Genomic DNA, 18942 nt, shown 5'->3' on the forward strand with positions numbered 1-18942 from the left:
AGCATGATCGTGCGATAAAAAAAATCGAAATGGAAAATATATTTTGTACGAAACGATATTTTGCATGAAAATGTGAAGAAGACAGCAATTATTTAACTTATTCTCAAAATCTAAAGATTTGTTCGATATTTTCTTTCTTTTATCTCTCTACATTCTAAAATTATAATTTTGAATGTTTAATGGTACAAGTGTATTTTCTTAAAAATTAAACTAGCTACATAGAGTATTAATACATTCATGGAATAATTTCGAAAGCTCGATTCTACAGAGTCTAAATAGAATATTTATGCATTTATAAAAAATTCCAATCTACAAAACACACGATATGCAAAAAAAATATAAAATATTCAAAGTATAATATTTATTATATTTGAACAATCACACTTGCGATAATTTTATTTCGCATAAAACCATAGTTTTATAAGCAAATTTTGCATCTATTTTAATGTTGCGCGAATATATTAGCACTCTGATAGATAGATCTTACAATTTTATAAAATAACTCAAATTGTGAAAATTTTTTACATATTTTTGTTAAAATAAAAATAAAATGAAATTTTAATTTGTTAAAATAAATAATAAAATAAAATTTTTGTTAAAATACCTTATTTTTATTTTCAAATAATTCTGTGCCTTCCCTTTATCCTTTTGCTTTACATTGTTCTCGACTTTCAAGCCTTCAAGGAATGCGACGAATCCTCGAAACGCGTGGAAACATTTTCAAGATTGCAACAGAAAAGAATTTAGAGGGAGGGAACGTTTGAAAGATTTCGAAAACAAAGAACGGTTAGAGTGGCCCGTTTCCGTTGGGGCAGCTGCAGCAGGCTTCATAAAGGAGGCACCTTTATTGGCAGTCGACGTCGTCGCGTGGCTACAAAGAAGGCACGGTGCAATCGAGCCTTGGAGAGAAAAAAGAAAAAATTCGCTCCCGCCATTGTCCCAGTGCTGAAATGCCCTTACGCTCCGTGTATGAATATGACTATGATGATACCCGCAGCGTGGGTCGCTTTGTTCCTCCTCGTCGCTCTGTCTTACCCCGCAATGGCGTAGGATTCGCGCGTCTACCGCGAAAATTGATCGCAGCTGACGCTTTTTCCCATTTAACGTATCTTTTAATCGTATCCCCTTTGTCATCGATTCCCAATACAACAGGAAATACAATAGGAATTTTTACATCGAGATCGTGGTTAAGAAATTTGATAATAACAATAGTAATTTTACGCAATTATTTTAAAATGGATTCAAAAAAATTGTTGTTACCATTTTGTTTCTAGATATAAAATTCTCTGTATCTCTATGATAAGAAGAATCCGTAGAAATGTTTTGTTTCGAAAGAAATCAAGGATATATATTTCGAGATAAAATTTGACGCGAGGAGGACGTAAAATCGAAGAAAATTTGTGGAACGATTTGGTGCCTCAAAATTTGCACAGTGAGAAATATCCTCGACAAATTCCTAAAGCTACGAGACTACAAGCTCGAAATAGCTTAGAGGAGAAGGAGGCTCAAATTCCAGACAGGCAAATGTCGGCCAGAGTGAAATTTGCGCGTCCCACCTCTGGGGAGAGTAACGCTTGAAGAACGATTCGTGGTTCAACGACCGATCGTTTGCGAAGCCCTTCAAGCCTGGCAGCCAGTCGGACGTCATATCTTAGCCACGATCGTCTCTCGAAGGAAACACTTCGCTTTGGGATTCGCTTTGCACCGAACACGCAGCTTTCGTCTTTCTTCACCGGTAACACTGGCGTTCATCTTTCTTCATCTCCCTTTTTCTTGTCCACCAATAACGTTGAAACCCCGGGATATTTCCCCATGGGACGTTGTCGGTTCTCATAAAGATAGGTCTTAACGTAATATCGCTTGTGTAAACTGGCGTAAACTAGCGTAAACGAGCGTGACGCGATTGCCAAGCAAAGTGGTTCCCCCCTACTCGATCCCTCGCCTATCCTGTTTGGCCATTTTGGTGAACCGTCGCGCGTGCCGCTTCTCAACACGTTGAAAGTTAAATTTTCTTCAAAATTGTGCGATCAGTAGCGAATCAGCACGAATTCGAAGTAAAATTTGACGAATTGGAATTCTCTTTGAAAATTAAATCTTCTTTGGCTGTGGACAGGTAAATGAATTTAGATGTAAATCAAATGAAAATAAAATTTGACGGAGAATTTAGAATTAGAATTTTTTGAAGGAAGTTGAATATTAAATTTTGTTCTTTGAATGTCTCTCAAATTTTGTTCTCTGAAGAGTCAAGCAAGTAATTTTAACAGAGTAAAAATTTCTTGAAAATTGAATTTCCTCCTCTTTGAAGGAGTGTTAAGTTAAGTAAATTTAAGTGTGAATTAAGTAAGAATGAAAAACCTGGCAAGTTAGAAAATAATGAAATTATTCGAAGATTCTCGAAGAGAAATGTATGATGTAGTTAGCAAGTAGATATTTAATATGGGTAATTGCAGTTTTTCGCAAAGTTTTTCTGTCGTGACCGACCATAACGAGCAAAATAAAGGAGCACGGTGAGAATATTCCGCATTTGCAGTGTCTGGAACGAGTTAGCTCGTGGCCACGGCCTTGTTTCCCGATCAGAGGTCATACAGGAAGTCCTTTTGCAGAGTTCATACCCATAAGTTACCTCCTCGGCCTTTGTCGCGGTCTCATGTACCGTTCTCCACCATGTTATGCTACTCACCCGTACTAATACGTTGATCTTAGTTAAATCTTGCCCGCTTATCGAGAATGAAATTCGTGGGAAGAGTGTAGCCTGGAGGGGCTCGGCCACATGGAAAAATCGAGCTGTAAAATCTTTCTTTCCTGTTCGAAATTATGTTTGGTGTCCTTGGAACCTGTATATATATATATATATATTTGCTCGTAAAAAAAATTCTGAAGCCAATACAAGATCGATTTTTACAATTTTACAATTTACAAATTAAAAATTGTCAAAAGAAATTCATACTTTCAATTATTTATTTTTGGGGTACGTAAGTAGATGAACTTTGAAAAAAGTTAAATTGTTGCAAGTTTCATATTTGCAACAATTTTGCGATACAGATGACAAAAATGACAAAAGTGAATATTCTGCTACACCGAGTTGGTATTTTTACTCGAGAGGAATTCTAATCGTGATATGTATTTACATATGGAAAAGTTGCTGGTGGAAGGCTCATCGCCATTCCAATAAAACCGATAAATTCAAATCAGGAGGAAGGAGCAAATACGCTGCGAAGCCGCGTAACGGTAACGAGTCCAGAGGTGTTCAAAGGGACATTCAAAGTAGATCCAGGTTGTCGAAGGAGGAAAATGTAACAATAAATGGTACGGAACGAAAGAGTCCAACTGCATGGCACGTGCACGTAGGCGAGTATCCAGCTATCTTTCGACCGCACGTCGACCATGTCTTTGCTCCTCGAGCTGCACAAGCTGTACAAAAGCGCATTGTTGCAATCGACAACCCAAATCACTTCGCTCTGCTCGGTTTGCCCCCTGTCCACCGTGAAAAACCCCGAATTCCAACAACTTCGACTGCATTTGGTTTTTTTTCCCCCGTGATCAAACATTGGAAGACTTAAATCAGTGCTTCTCAACCTTATTTGAATCATGATTTATTTCTACAGTTCATGAATATGCATAATAGATATCTCTATCTCTATCTCTAACATCTCTAAATTTGAACATGCATATTAGTTAATCAAGTTTTGAAAATTGCTCTCTTGTGTCGCTTCATAAGAAAATATAAATATAAATGGAATAATGAATAAGGAAGAATACCCTTAAAATTTGTATATCCAAGTTTGAAACACTCTGTATGCAGATATCATATTTAGCACGCGCAACTAACCATCATTCCTCTTCCTTTCCTTTTTAGGATACTGCAATTTCATTCTGTCATCATCTTATTGGATAAATTCTTTTTTCTACACAATCAAGAAGCCCTTTGTCATTATCTTTTTCCTTCGATGACAGATCCTGACAAAATATAAGTCTTGAATCTTTCTCGAAATAAATGATAACAAATCACTATGCACATCACTATGTAATACAATCAACACTAGGATTTTTTAAATTACATATATAACTCTATAATTTTCTATAATTATAATATTCATTTTATATAAATTATAGTAATTATATTTAATTCCACTTTGTAACTTCTATTTTCACAAACCTCTCAAAATATTCTAGAAGAGAGTAGTCAGCAAGATGGCGAACGTTATCGATGAAAATCGTCACGTATCGATTGCGTAGTTCGATTCGATCTCAATGATGAAATTTTCGCGCATACCTTCGCACGGGTAATTATTATCGTAGCGAATCAAGCACGGTATCGATCGGTATTAATTAACCGACGCGCACTTTCACTCGGTGACCTTTATAATCGACTGAGCGCAATAGACGACCGGCACAATTTATCATTGTCGCCCGGAGAAAACTTAATTGGCGCCGGTGCAACGTATATCCCTAATTGATTTCGAGCCATCACGTTCCTCTAAGGCCCCTATAGTTGCGTAACCAGCTCAATCGCGATCCTTCGTGATTTCCGCAGGTGTTGCGGTCAACGTCTGTTTCGCGGCAACGGATAACGAGGAAGGTACACGTTCAAATAGATACCGATAGAAGGTATCAGAAAGTATTTGCATCACTTTGCACTTCTCCTTTTGGCGCTCGTGTACCGATTAGCCTTAGCGTTTAAAAGCACGTCCTGATCTTGATATAAAAAGTTGATTTCTTTGATGTAAAAAGGAAATGATATGCACGAACTTAAGTGTGTGTTGTTTTTTCGTGTAAGGAGATTGTTAAATGGTGATAAAGTAAATTTTTCGAAGTAATAAAATAGAGTAGAACACTTGAGAAATGCACAAGCTTGAAAGTGTGGTTATGTTTTTTGGTTATAAGAAATATCATTGAAAGGTGTTTTTTGAGTTAGAATAGACATTATTGAATGATTAGAAGATTAAAAAGATGCATAAATCTACACATTTGGCAATGAAAGAGGTTATTAAACTTCTTATTAAGTGTTTGAGAAGAACTTCGGTATATGGTATTTTTCGATGATGAGAAAGATTGTTAAACAATACTTCAGAGCATGAATTTTTTTAATAGTAGGAATATTGATGGTTGGATATATTTATGATGAAATGATAGAATGGAATATGTATTTGGTTTTGCAACTGATCAACATAATTGATAATTCGTTTCTCGAATCAACGGGTTCGAATCGTTTATTTTCAGGATGGCGCGAGCAGTCAAAGGTCTCTGCACGATTTGCATTGCCACGCATGCGAGGGACTCGCGTATTTGCAAATATAATTGCACCGGTTCGATACGCGAGCTTTTTCACCCAGGCTGACCTCGATCGCATACAGGATTATTACAGTGATTCCTCGATCGAGGTAATTAATTCCGTTCTGTTCGACGATATCTTGGAAAACGGTTCTTGGTGGTCGATACTTTCGTGAAGAGAATAATTCGATTCCTTGAAGATCGACTTTGAATTACAATTATGAGAAGATTACTGATGCCAATTTCTACAAACAACACAGGTAAAACAAATTTTTCTGCCTTCGAATTAAACTTTCATACATAAATAAAAAAATTATCATCTTTTTAATTTTATTCATTAATATTTTAGATTCATAAACAAAGAACAAACTCTTTATCGTACAAGAACAACTATCTTATTCGCAGCTTAGAATTAACCTTGATCTATTCTACGTAGATATAGTAGGATCGAAGTTGAAGAAATTAGCAAGACCGTTTCTCATCGATCACGATATTCAATTATCTACACCACGTACGTGTTTGCCATTATCTCGAACATGGTTGAAACACGAGTTACATGGTGGTGTACAAATTCGAAACGGCAGCCCGGCACCGAGGTAGTCGGACCACCCTGTACATAAATAGAAGGAGGCACTACGACGTGCGCGTACGAGCGGTCCGTCCGAGTTTCTACGTTCTCTAGAGCGGCGAAGGTCACAGTTAATCGACCGCGAGATACATAGTCACTCTGGTTACAGCGAGAAAAGTAACGACTAGTATAATTGCGGCCCTTCGTTTCCGTTTCGCCAACGTACCGGCAACGCACAATTTCCACCGGCGAAACGATCGAGCCTCGAACTATCGTTTTCTGTCGAACGCAGATGGAAAGGAAAAAGAATAAAAAAAGAGGAATGGAAAAGAACCGAAGAGAAGCCCTCTCTTGAAGGATTTTATATTCCAAATACAATACGATTTTTTATTTTTGTGGATCGAAAACGGAAATCTGTGAATTAGAAAATTCTTGGATGAAGAAAAAAAATGAAAATAGAGAAAAAGTAAAGAAATAAAATAGAGAAAAGATCAAAGGATGGTTTTCTTAAAATTTCAAAATTTCTTCGTACGTGGAATACGTTTTTCGATCTAAAAAGAATCGAAAGTGGAAACTTGTGAATTTGAAAGATTTGGTTTCGAAGATAGAGAGGAGAGGAAGTTGTTTATTGAAGAGGCGAATGAGGAGGAGGAGACGAGGGAAACGGCACCGTTATCGATACTCATTTCTTCATGGAAAAAATGTTCGTCCGTTTTAATACTCAACCGATGCGCAAACCTTACTTAAGGGAAATTAGTTTTTAATTCTTAATATAGGGGACATTTTAAATAAGGAATCGAGTATCTATAACCGAGAAGCTTCGATTTTAAGTATCGTCAATTATATTCGATCTCGAGGTATCTTGATAATATATTCATATTTTATTATCGTTGCGAATCGTAGACGATAATAATTCTATTATTTTATTACTATTCAAATATATAACATTATTCCTTTGCGGATGAATGCTGTCGTTACAACAGCGTCAAAGTTATAGTTAAATAAAATTAAATTAAGTTTTACATAAAATGTTCAATATAATAGTAATCAAACTTTTCATAAAAATATATATTTTTTCTTCTTTCTAAACTTCTCCTCGTCTCACGTACGTAGAATATCCCAGATCTGTCAAGAATCAAAACTTGAAATGGCACTCGTTCGCAAAGGATTAAACTCTCGATTATTCCTGACATCTCCAATATCTTCTTTCAATCCAAACCTTTCAATTCCGATTCATTCTCTCTTACGAAACATCTCTTCACGAAATACTTTACGTCAGAAATTCTCGTAGATCAGCCACGCCAATGTCGAGACGAACGAGCACAATTCCCGTGGCCGGAAAATCGATCACCGTTAGCGCCGTGAACGGCGCTGGTTCGTGAGGCTGAATCGTATGCCTGTGCCGATTCGTATATACGTGAGAGAGGATAACGATAACGGGAGTGCAACGCCTGGGAAAACGAAGCGAGCGTTCGTTCGTCTTCCGTGAGATGCGGAGGCCTGCGACGGTGTAATACAATGTTATTTATTTACCAGCCGAGAGAGTTACCGATTAAAGCGATCCCATGCCCTGCGGCCAATCGCGCTATTCGATGACGATCCTCTCTCTCTCTCTCTCTCTCTCTCTCTGAATCGGTTCGTAATCGCTTAGTTTCTCTATAGTGGCTTTTTTTACCGCGATACGGATAGAAACGGAAGCTCGATGAGGCCTATTAATTCGCGTCTAACATGCTGTATGCGGTCACGGGAATCTCGAGATTCTAGGCATTCTGATTACTTTGACTTTTAAACGGCCTCTGTTAAACCGTTTGTCGATCGAATTATCTTTCGATCTGCGATCATTCGTGCGTGACTTTTGATCTAATTTTCGGAATTTCGGAATGATTATTATCCTTGGAATTCTTTTTGTCGTATAATAGATTAACTGAAATATTGATTTTTTACAGGTGAGATGGAAGATTTAATCGGCTATTCATTAATGTGAGATCTGCGATCACTCGTACGTGACTTTTGATCTAATTTTCAGAATTTCGGAATGATTATTATCCTTGCAATTCTTTTTGTCGTATAATAGATTAATTGAAATATTGATTTTTTACAGGTGAGATGGGATAATGGAAGATTTAATCGGCCATTAATGTGAGATCTGCGATCACTCGTACGTGACTTTTGATTTAATTTTTGAAATTTCGGAATGATTATTATTGGAATTCTTTTTGTCGTATAATAGATTAACTGAAATATTGATTTTTTACAGGTGAGATGGGATAATGGAAGATTTAATCGGCCATTCATTAATGTGATCACTCGTACGTGACTTTTGATCTAATTTTTGGATTCTTGAAAATGATCACGATCCGAGGAATTTTCTTTTTCTGCGTGGTGTAATAATAAATTAACTGGAATTGAGATTCGAACAAAGAGATATAGATCGATTATCGATACATCAGATATTCGTCACAAAGTTTTCTCAGACGTTATTATGAACCCGAGGAAAAGGAATAAAATTGATGGCAAGCGTAAAAAAACATGGCGGATGCGGGGTTCGCCGGCAATTAACCGCGCGTGACGTTCTCGATATCGAAGCGAGTAAACGGGTTGCTAATGTTCCGTAGAATTTTTATGATCACGCAAATAGTTTACGAGGCTCTCGTGCCCCGGTATCGAGGCACGTTCGAGCGAATCGCGTTGCCGCAATGCACCTAGCTCGGATTCGCTCTCACGCGGCGCGCTTACTCGCCTGGAAAATTATCCAGTAACCCAGTGACACTGTGAGAAGTGGCGGAACCTTTCGTCAATCGCTGCATGTCGATACGTGACGCCCCCATTCCTTTCTCAAGTTTCTCGGGATTATAGATTTGAGAGGTTCTTTGCCGAAAGTTCTTTATCGAATATCGTTCCAGCGATCCAACTACAACTCTATAGAACAGTCAATGGAAAGGAATGCCAAGAAAGAGATTCTTTATGGTCATGATAAAATTGACATTGAAAAAAATGAGACTTTTCTTTGAGAAAAGAATTTGCTCTCTTGCAGATGGAATGATAGAAATCCAAATGATGGAAAAGGTATGATGTGAACAGTTAGAGAAAATGTAAAAGTGAGAAATAGAATCAGAGAGAGATCTTTATAACAAACTTCTGTATGAAGTGATTGAAAGATGTTATAAACATATATATATTACAATTTCTAAACAGATGAAGATACAAGAAATATTTACTTACTATAAATACTATATTACTTACTATACTTACTATAAATATTACTACTACTATTTATTTATATAATTATTTATATAATTATATTATTGCTAATGGAATCTTCAAGTATAGAAAGGAGAACAATATTCAAAAAGACATAGTAGCATAATTAATAGGCGATTAGAAGAAAAAATATGGAATGAATGAAGAAAGTGTTTATTACTTGACGAATACCAGTTATATCCTGACAATGTAATTTTACAATTCATCAAAAGTACACCTATACTTTTTTTTTTACGCATAATACTGTCTATTAAAAATTGAAATTGAACATAGATCAAATTCTTTTCAGGATAAAATACCCCATACATCCTTTCCTGGATAGATAAAGAAATTTGTGGATGCGTAGGAAAGGCAAGGAAAGGAAGAAGATCGGCATTCTACGCGTGTCACGCCAGCAGATTAAGTTAATACCCTTGAGATCGTATCATTGGCAAACGAGTGTTGCGCGGATGGGAACAACCTGACGAAGGTCTCGCGGCACGGTGTCACTGGGTTACTGGAAAATTTTCCAGACCAGCAATCGCGACACAGGCACAAGCCGTGGCTGCCCGCCGACATTCCATTCACGATCGAACCTTTAACCGCTGTTAATTGAGTCGCAACCGTGTCGAACACGTGTTTCTCTTATTTTAAATTCAATCACCTCGATCTTCGATTAAGACTCGCGCGATCTTTGCATCCAGTCATGTTCGCGAGTTGTCGGAGGAAAAAAAAAAAAAAAAAAAAAAAAAAGGAGGAAATTTTGCGGTAGGACAAGAGATGAAAAAAAAAACGAATATGAGTCGCGAAACACTTCCGGAATTACTAATTAACACTGACTCGTTTCCATGACATTTCCATGACAAAGAAAAGATCGATTCGTTACCTTGCTGAAAAGTGTTTTGACCGAGAAAAAAATGCAAATGAAGTGACATTAGTCAAGGGTAAGGCCGAACTCTTTGTGGTAACGCGTAAAAATTGCAAGTGATACGAGTCAAGGATAAGGTCGACTTCTTTGTGGAAATATGTAAAAATTGCAAATAATGCGATGCGAGTAAAGGATAAGGATTGACTTGTTCGAAAAGACGTATGTATGCATTTATTCAAACACATAATGAATAAACTCGATTTTTGTTTTCAATCATTATTCCTCACATTTTTCATGAAAAATATTTCTTTTTAAATTTTTCAACAGATTTCAAAATTCGATCCAACAACTAAATATATTCTCGCTATCTTTCAAACAAGAAAACAAGAAAGAAACACGTGAAATCAGAGCGTGAAAGACGAAAGCAGGAAAGTTGCATCGAGAGTTCTGTCTAGAGTCGCGTGTTCTCGGGGATCACGTGAATCGTGGTTCCAGAGGTGAAAGAGGAGGACGAGGAGGAGAAGAAAGAAGAGAAAGGAGAGAGGAGGGAGGCGCGGGCCCGTCGATATATTAGTTATGCCCGAGGCGAGGTGAGGCGAAGAAGCGGAGGCGAACTCTCCACTGCCAAGGCGGCGCAAGGCGTGGTCTGTCCCTTTACTTTGCCTTCGCCTTCTGCTTTCTTCTGCCGTTTCTCTGGCCGTGCTAAACAGGGTGTTTCGCCAGAAATCGTGGATTTCTATTTTTTTTTTTTTTTTTTTGAAGATTTCTTCTTCGTTCGTTATTCATAACGAATCGTCTGTAAAAGTTCGTAATGAAAATGCTCCGTAAATATTGATACTTTATGAACACTTTTAGAAATTGTAAAATGAATATGCGCAGATATTTCTGTTGTTCCCCAAAAAATTAAAATCACGATTCGAACGATCGAAATTTCTCGATAAAGTATCACGGAGTAAGAATCTTCGAAATAATTTATAAATATCAATTTTGATGAATAAGATGCGAATCGAAGAAGATGAGAATATTGGCAGAATTTCACGAAAAATCGTAAGTTTTTTTAGTAAGCTCGAAAAATCGGTTTGAAGCGAAACACCCAGTATAGGAGTAGGTTCGACTGGTTCACCTCCGCGGCTGGCAACAACTAACGAGCAGCTGTCGGTAAGGATCCCGGCGACAATAACCCGTGCATTTTATATGTTCCTTGATCGTGGCTGCATGCATCGATCTCGAGCGTGGTTTTCCTCGCAGATAACCGGCCACTAACTGCTTGTCATTAACGTTATCGATACTCGCCATAACGCGTCCTCACTTTATTCCGAAATAGAAATGGAAAGTTTATCGTTATAGAAGTTCCCCCTCGTTTCAAAATTTTAATCATTATTCTTTATCCAACAAATTTTTATTTTAACAATTTCGATCCACCTTGAAAAATTGAAACAACTGTAAATCCACAAAGAATAGAACTTTTAATATTCCATTCTCCTTTTTTTAATTTTCGCATCATCTCGCATGTATGTCGTTCAACGCTTTAAAATAATCCCGTTTTTTTTACGCATCTAAGAGTCGAAACGAACAAACTTCGACTCTCAAAGAGTTAAACGAGAAAAATTCCAAAGAAGAGAGAACGCTAAACATCGCGTACACTCTGTAAAAAATTGCATGGTACATATAAGAAGGATGCCTGTTACTTATAAAAAAGCGTGGCTGTCACAACAATTGGAAGCATCAGCAAGCAGGAATAATTGCCGCCGACAGCGGAGGCAGCCGTCACGGTCAAAGTCGGCGCCGAAACCTTGAGGCCTCGACATCCGGTCGAAGCCGAGGAGATCCCCGATCCGAGATAACGCGTTCTTTCCTCGCCGGCTGCCGCCGCGAGTGAATTTCGCCTCGATTGTTCTCGAGGCTCGAGCTGCTCCCGAAGGGAAGAAGGTCGCCGCGAGGTCGCCACAGTCGAACCTCGTGAATTCGTCCCGTAATTGGGAATTATGCAACGACGACATCTGACGGACGCGCGGGTCTACGATTCAAATGCGTTTCGAACAAAATGGCTGTTTGTTTATCGGTGTTTCGAAGTAAAGCTGAGTCGAATCGAGTTATATCTTATTGTGTGGGAACGATAGTTTAAAGTTTACACTTGACGGTCTGAATACTTGAATTGTGAACCTAAATTTCTCATTTTGTGCGAAGGATAAGTGGAAAAGAAATAGAAAGGATCGTGAAAGATTGTCATTCGGTATTGAAATTTGATCAAGAATGTGAGTAATAATTGTTGCAATATTATCTAGTATTCAATAATCAACGTTCAAAAAAAGTACATTATATTTTTTACTATAATCATATTTTAGTCCAACAATTTAATTTAGATTTAAGAATATTCACGGTATGATGTAACCAAACATTGATATTCTGTTTTTTAAATTATAAATGTCTTATTCGTAATAAGGAGGCTATTATTACCATTTCATAAGTTCATATCGTTTTTTGAAGCCATATATTGAATATACTTTAAATATTATGAAATATCATCCTCTTTCTTTTAGCAAATATATAATACCATAGTAAAAATTCTGATTTTGAACATTTCATAAAAAAACGATTTCTAAAGCTATCTCCAACATGATTGTATATATAATACATGATTCTAAACAGTAAAGGAAAAAATTTGCACGAATTCACTACTTAATATGTAAAATTATTCCACTCTTGATCAAACTTCAATTAAATATCAATTTCGAAATCGTTTATAATAATTGGATCATCGTGAAAATAAATAAAATTTTCAAATTTTAGTTGCAATGACCTCTCTCTCTCTCTAAAAAAAAAAAAAAAATCGTTTCAATACCGCGAGTGCAAGAGGAACTCTTCGCGTTGTTTTTATCGGCCAATTTTCGTTCGGCGAATTCTTTGGAAATCATTCTCGCCCTTTCGTCACACCCTCGCCACGACGATCATGAATTATTCAGCTGCCTGCGAATCGGCGCGCTGTTTATCCCCGCGAAAAACACTCCTCGCGAGTTCCTCGCGTTTCTCGAAACTCTCCTCCTCCCCACCTTGGGAATCCCCCGCTCGCGCAAACACTCTTAGGGAAATGCGATGCGTTTTGCATTTGAATGCCAGCCACTTGGAATTATCCGGCTGTGTCCCTTCCTTTTTTCGAACATCTTTTACCATTTCACGCTCCGGGAAACTTCGGTGAGGATCGTTTCTCTCCTGGAGCGAGCATTTCAGCAAACGTGGAGAAAAATTTTGTTTACAAGGGAATACAACAGTTTTCAGAATAATTGTTTTGTTAATGGAAATAAAGGCTTGATGGAGATTTTAAGTAGGGGTTGTTCTTTTTATGTGGAGAATTTTTAGAAGGGAAGGATTTGTTTACAGAAATTGTATGGAAGAAATTATACTATGAGAAATAATAGTAGCTAATTTTAAGAAAATTTTCAATGTTTCTTTATGGAGAATTTTTAGAGACGCGGAGGAACTTCGTTTACAAGGATTGTACAATATGGGAATATAACAGTTTTGAATAATTGTTTTGTTAAAATAAAAGGTTGATGGAGGGTTTTAAGATTACGTAGGGGTAGTTCTTTTTATGTGGAGAATTTTTAAAAGGGAAGGATTTGTTTACAGAAATTGTATGGAAGAAATTATACTATGAGAAATAATAGTAGCTAATTTTAAGAAAATTTTCAATGTTTCTTTATGGAGAATTTTTAGAGACGCGGAGGAACTTCGTTTACAAGGATTGTACAATATGGGAATATAACAGTTTTGAATAATTGTTTTGTTAAAATAAAAGGTTGATGGAGGGTTTTAAGATTACGTAGGGGTAGTTCTTTTTATGTGGAGAATTTTTAAAAGGGAAGGATTTGTTTACAGGAATTGTATGGAAGAAATTATACTATGAGAAATAATAGTAGCTAATTTTAAGAAAATTTTCAATGTTTCTTTATGGAGAATTTTTAGAGACGCGGAGGAACTTCGTTTACAAGGATTGTACAATATGGGAATATAACAGTTTTGAATAATTGTTTTGTTAAAATAAAAGGTTGATGGAGGGTTTTAAGATTACGTAGGGGTAGTTCTTTTTATGTGGAGAATTTTTAAAAGGGAAGGATTTGTTTACAGGAATTGTATGGAAGAAATTATACTATGAGAAATAATAGTAGCTAATTTTAAGAAAATTTTCAATGTTTCTTTATGGAGAATTTTTAGAGACGCGGAGGAACTTCGTTTACAAGGATTGTACAATATGGGAATATAACAGTTTTGAATAATTGTTTTGTTAAAATAAAAGGTTGATGGAGGGTTTTAAGATTACGTAGGGGTAGTTCTTTTTATGTGGAGAATTTTTAAAAGGGAAGGATTTGTTTACAGGAATTGTATGGAAGAAATTATACTATGAGAAATAATAGTAGCTAATTTTAAGAAAATTTTCAATGTTTCTTTATGGAGAATTTTTAGAGACGCGGAGGAACTTCGTTTACAAGGATTGTACAATATGGGAATATAACAGTTTTGAATAATTGTTTTGTTAAAATAAAAGGTTGATGGAGGGTTTTAAGATTACGTAGGGGTAGTTCTTTTTATGTGGAGAATTTTTAAAAGGGAAGGATTTGTTTACAGNAAGTTGGCAGAAATTTGAAATAAAAGGTTTAGCAAAATGTATAATTGCAATTCGAAAACTCGAATGAACTTCAAATGAAAACAAATTTACAAATAACAAGTTTTATAAATGTAGATAGATGTAGATGGATAGCGAAAACTCAAACTTTTAAGGAGAATTTAGGAATCGTTGGAAAGTTTGGATTTTAAGGGTGAACGAATTCAATTGAAAGTTGGCAGAAATTTGAAATAAAAGGTTTAGCAAAATGTATAATTGCAATTCGAAAACTCGATTCAAATGAAAATAAATTTACAGATAAAAGTGAAAACTCAAATTTGAGATGAATCTAGTAATCGAAAACTTGAGTTTTAACGATTATAAAATTATTACAAATTTGAAACGAAAAATTTTTACAATATGCAAATATAATACATATATAATACATAGATAATATAATACACAGATAAATAGAGAAAGCTTGAGTTTTAACGATCGTAGAATTTAAATGCATGTGTGTATGTGTGAAATCAATTGAAAATTGAAAAAATTTTGCAAAATGCAAATATAATACATATAGACAGATATATAGATAAATGGAGAAAGCTTGAGTTTTAACGATCGTAGAATTTAAGTGCATGCATGTATGCACTTATGCATGTATGTGCGTGCGTGTGAATTCAATTGAAAATTGAAAAAATTTTGCGAAATGCAAATTGCAATAATTGCAATAACTCGAAACATCGAAAACGAAAAATTTACAGATAAAACGTTCGTGAAAGCTCGGAGCTTTTAACACGGCCACACGTACCAAATCCACACACCTGCATTGCTCTAACTTACACATTTATCTATATTACGATAACACTACTGTATTTACGCTAATTCAATGGCTCGTTCCATTCCATACCATTACGCATCCCCGGTATCAGCGTTATAACGCTATTAGCCTATAATCATCCGCTACCACTATTCTCTTTCTAAACACTTTAAAACCATTATTTCATGCTTCTTCTTCTTCGATCGGGGCCGCTCGTAGAAAAACCGGCCGATTTCCCATAAGGAAACGATGCGATGGAAACAACGACGGTGTATCGGGGTTGCAAACAGGAGAGGAAACATTTAAATTAATTGGACGAGGTGGTGAAAACGTGGGAAAAATTCTCGTCTCTCTGGACGAGAGGCGGGGGAGGACCGTTTCCACGGAGGAGGAGGAGGAGGAGAGGCAGGAAATTAAGGGCGTGTGCGATTGGCCGATGGGGGAAAAAACTGGTTGCGACGGGTAGAAGAAGGAAATAGAAGCTGGCCCGATAAGAGTTAATTGAATAAAAGGATCTATACGATACGGCTCGGTTCCTGAAACTGCCTCCGGAATGCGGTTTTAAAACATCGCTAAACACCCATTTCGAGAAATTTAAACACCTTTGAAACATCCCTACCCTCTTTCTCTTATCACTCGAACAAATTCTCCCGTTTATCCTGCATATGTATATATATATATATATATATATATATACACGCAATCTCAACTCTCTATCTTCTTCTCGATTACTTCTACTCGTCCTAATTAGTCCTACTTGTTAACGATAGCTGGAATAGGGTGATAATTCTTAATTAAAGACTCGAAAGTGGTGAAACTTTTCGAAGGGGAGAGGGACGATTAAAGAGGCGAGAGGATCTTGGGGGGAGGGTAGGAGAGATAGAGAAAAAGATATTATAAAGGAAACGATTGTAGATCACGAAAGTAGGTTGGGTTCAGCCGATTTTCAAATTTAACGTGATAATTACGATATGAAAATTTGAACCGTTTGAAATCGAGCGCGGGATGATTCGAAAGGATTAAGAGAGAGATCAATTCGAATAACTCTTATGTTGGTTTTAGTTTCGAAAGGGTTTATCCAACTTACGCTTATTCTCCCTTTGATCTTAATTGAAAACCGATTATCTACGCGTATCCGAGCTGGTTTTAATTAAATTCTATCCGGAGAGGTAACCGAGAATGAGATACTGGAAATATGAGAGTTTACGTATGATCAGCTATTTGAAATCGTAATGAAATATTCGTGCATTTCATTTTGAATAAATGGAATACGTTACGAGCGACGACGGGATAGGAATCATCGAGACATCGAGAGAGATCGAATCTTGTTCTCTGAAAATAGAGAGATCTCGACACGAAAGAGAGAGAGAGAGAGAGAGAGAAAAACATGTTCGATCGAGAGATCAATCTCTCGGCGGGCCATGTCGCTCGTGTTGACGATAATCGATCGAATACATCGTTGTTCGACCAAAACAAAATTCGTATACAACAACGTTGGACAAGTCAAGGAATATCCACGCGGACAAAGAAGTCGAGCAACAAAAGGTGGGAAGGCAACGAGGTAACAAATAAGCTACCATCTTTTATCCTCTCAAGCGTTCAAAGCCAGGTTGGCCGTTGCTGTAGCACAGAAGCTGGTGCGTTCACGCTCTAGGGCATGAAACGATCTCCAGAGAACGGCTCCTAGAGCGCACGCGCTTTCACTTAACGCGGGAATTCACTTTGAGGCCGGGTGGACACGTGGCTCGATAAACGGTGATCGCCATTTCCGACCTTTCGATCACGTTTTTTTTGATCATCGCTGCTTGAAACTGCAGTCCAATAGAAGAGAGTTTGATCTTGATTACAGCCTGATACTTTTTCCCCGATTCGAATTTCAATTTTTTGAACGATAAAAATGGAGAAAGAATTGAGAATCCGTGATGGGCGACCCCGTAGATCCGGGGTCTACATACCCTTCGCCAAGGCGATTCCTCTTATATACAATTATCTACCGAGTCCTCTTATATTGCTCATCCACGCATGGAAGCTGACTGATGGTGTATTTACCCGCATCGATTATTCTAAGTTTCGTTTCAAAGCGCATTCACCGTATTTCTTCTTAGATCATGGAAATCTATAGAGCCTCGAGTTTCGTCCCGCGGAATCTTATTCAATCTATTCAGGATCCACCGTTACGTTACGCGCGCGTGAAATTCTAACCCTAACTTTCGTCCTCTTCGTATATCTTCCATTATATCCCGCTTCGAAATATACGATCCACGGGTATCCTTGGATATCCCCGTCCATTCGAATCAATAAGGAAAAATCGTTGAAACGATTGGAAGAAAGGGATCCAGCTTCGTATACCGCCTAATATATCTAGAGTCTAGAAGTGGAAGAGGGGTCTCGAGGCCGGTCAGTTTGGTCGATAGAGAGGCCGGCGGGCGAAGCTGACGAACCTAGGTCTTCGACCCTGCGAGAGGAGAGGAGAGTACGGCGTACAGCCACTTTGCCACGACACAGCCATAAACATCTCTGAATGGAGACCACCCACCGGCCTGCACACTTCTCGGAACCGCACTCGCGCATTTCACAAGAACACCGAACGCCGCTCGCAACCGCGAGCACCTCCGCTCCTACTTTCGCGTTCGAAAAACCATCCAACGGCCTCCTATTCCAATCCAATCGAATAGGCGCGCGCGCAAAATAAAGTTTCGTGAAAAATAAAGTTTCCCTAAAGTCGTCCACCGATTCCTTCGAACCTGACACACCCGCTAGATATCTATCTATCTATCTATTGAAATATTTTTAGGATCGAGTGATTTAATATTCAGTCGATCCTCGCACCATACTTAATTTCTTCTTTTTCTTCTTCTTTCCCAAACGAACGTGCACGCACGGATGGATGGAAATATCTTACGTTGCATAAACAACGCGTTGGGATTATCGAATATCTCGCCCAAAGGGACACGCGTTTCAAACACGATTCCTCAACGCACGATCGTATCCTCCGAAAGGGATCGAAGAGGAGAGGATTTTCTATTTCTCGTCTAGCACGAATCCCTCGAACGAAATCGCCGCCTCGTTCCACGGAACGAGGCTCTCTCCTTTCCTCCTTTTCTCCTCTCCTTCGTTTTCTGCCTTTTCTTTTTCCTTCTTTCTCTTTTTTCAAAGAAAAGCCCCCGTTGCGCCCCCGAACGAGGAAAGAGGGGAAACAGGGGGCGGAGGGGGAAGGAAGAAACAATATGCGGTGGGGCGGGGGTCGCGAGGCGGCGTGCAAACACCGGCCAGCCCGATTTCACGGTTAGTCGTAAAACACCGGGCTCTCGGCCGATTCCGCGGAGCTGCTCGGTTATGCAGGTGCTTTCGGCCTCGGCCGCGTGGATTTTATACCGAGCGAGTATATATACAACAGGATGAAAAAGCGGATCACCTCTCCTCTATCGAAATACGCGGCCGACCGACTCGAGGAAAGAGAGATCGGATCGTAAAGCTTCGAGTGCTCGCCCTCGCCGCAACCGCGTTACGATCGTCCTCGACGATGCTTGCGCGGTGTACGCGAGATCGAGCCAGTTCAAGGGGGGGATCGTTAG

General features: G+C 38.0%; 1 protein-coding gene and 1 long non-coding RNA gene across 3 annotated transcripts in view; one reads left to right on the forward strand and one right to left on the reverse strand.

Annotated features, from left to right (window-relative positions):
• LOC122715368 (misshapen-like kinase 1) overlaps positions 1-18942 on the reverse strand; it is a 194818-nt gene that overhangs the window by 6666 nt on the left and 169210 nt on the right. The gene's annotated exons all lie outside the window — the stretch shown is intronic.
• On the forward strand, positions 4696-7357 carry LOC122715369. Its single transcript, XR_006346817.1, has 3 exons — positions 4696-4983; positions 5221-5531; positions 5621-7357. It is a non-coding gene; the product is annotated as an uncharacterized LOC122715369 (long non-coding RNA).

This window comes from Apis laboriosa, unplaced genomic scaffold (assembly GCF_014066325.1).
Source record: "Apis laboriosa isolate Shangri-la unplaced genomic scaffold, ASM1406632v1 scaffold34_cov151, whole genome shotgun sequence".
Classification (NCBI taxonomy): Eukaryota; Metazoa; Arthropoda; class Insecta; order Hymenoptera; family Apidae; genus Apis; species Apis laboriosa.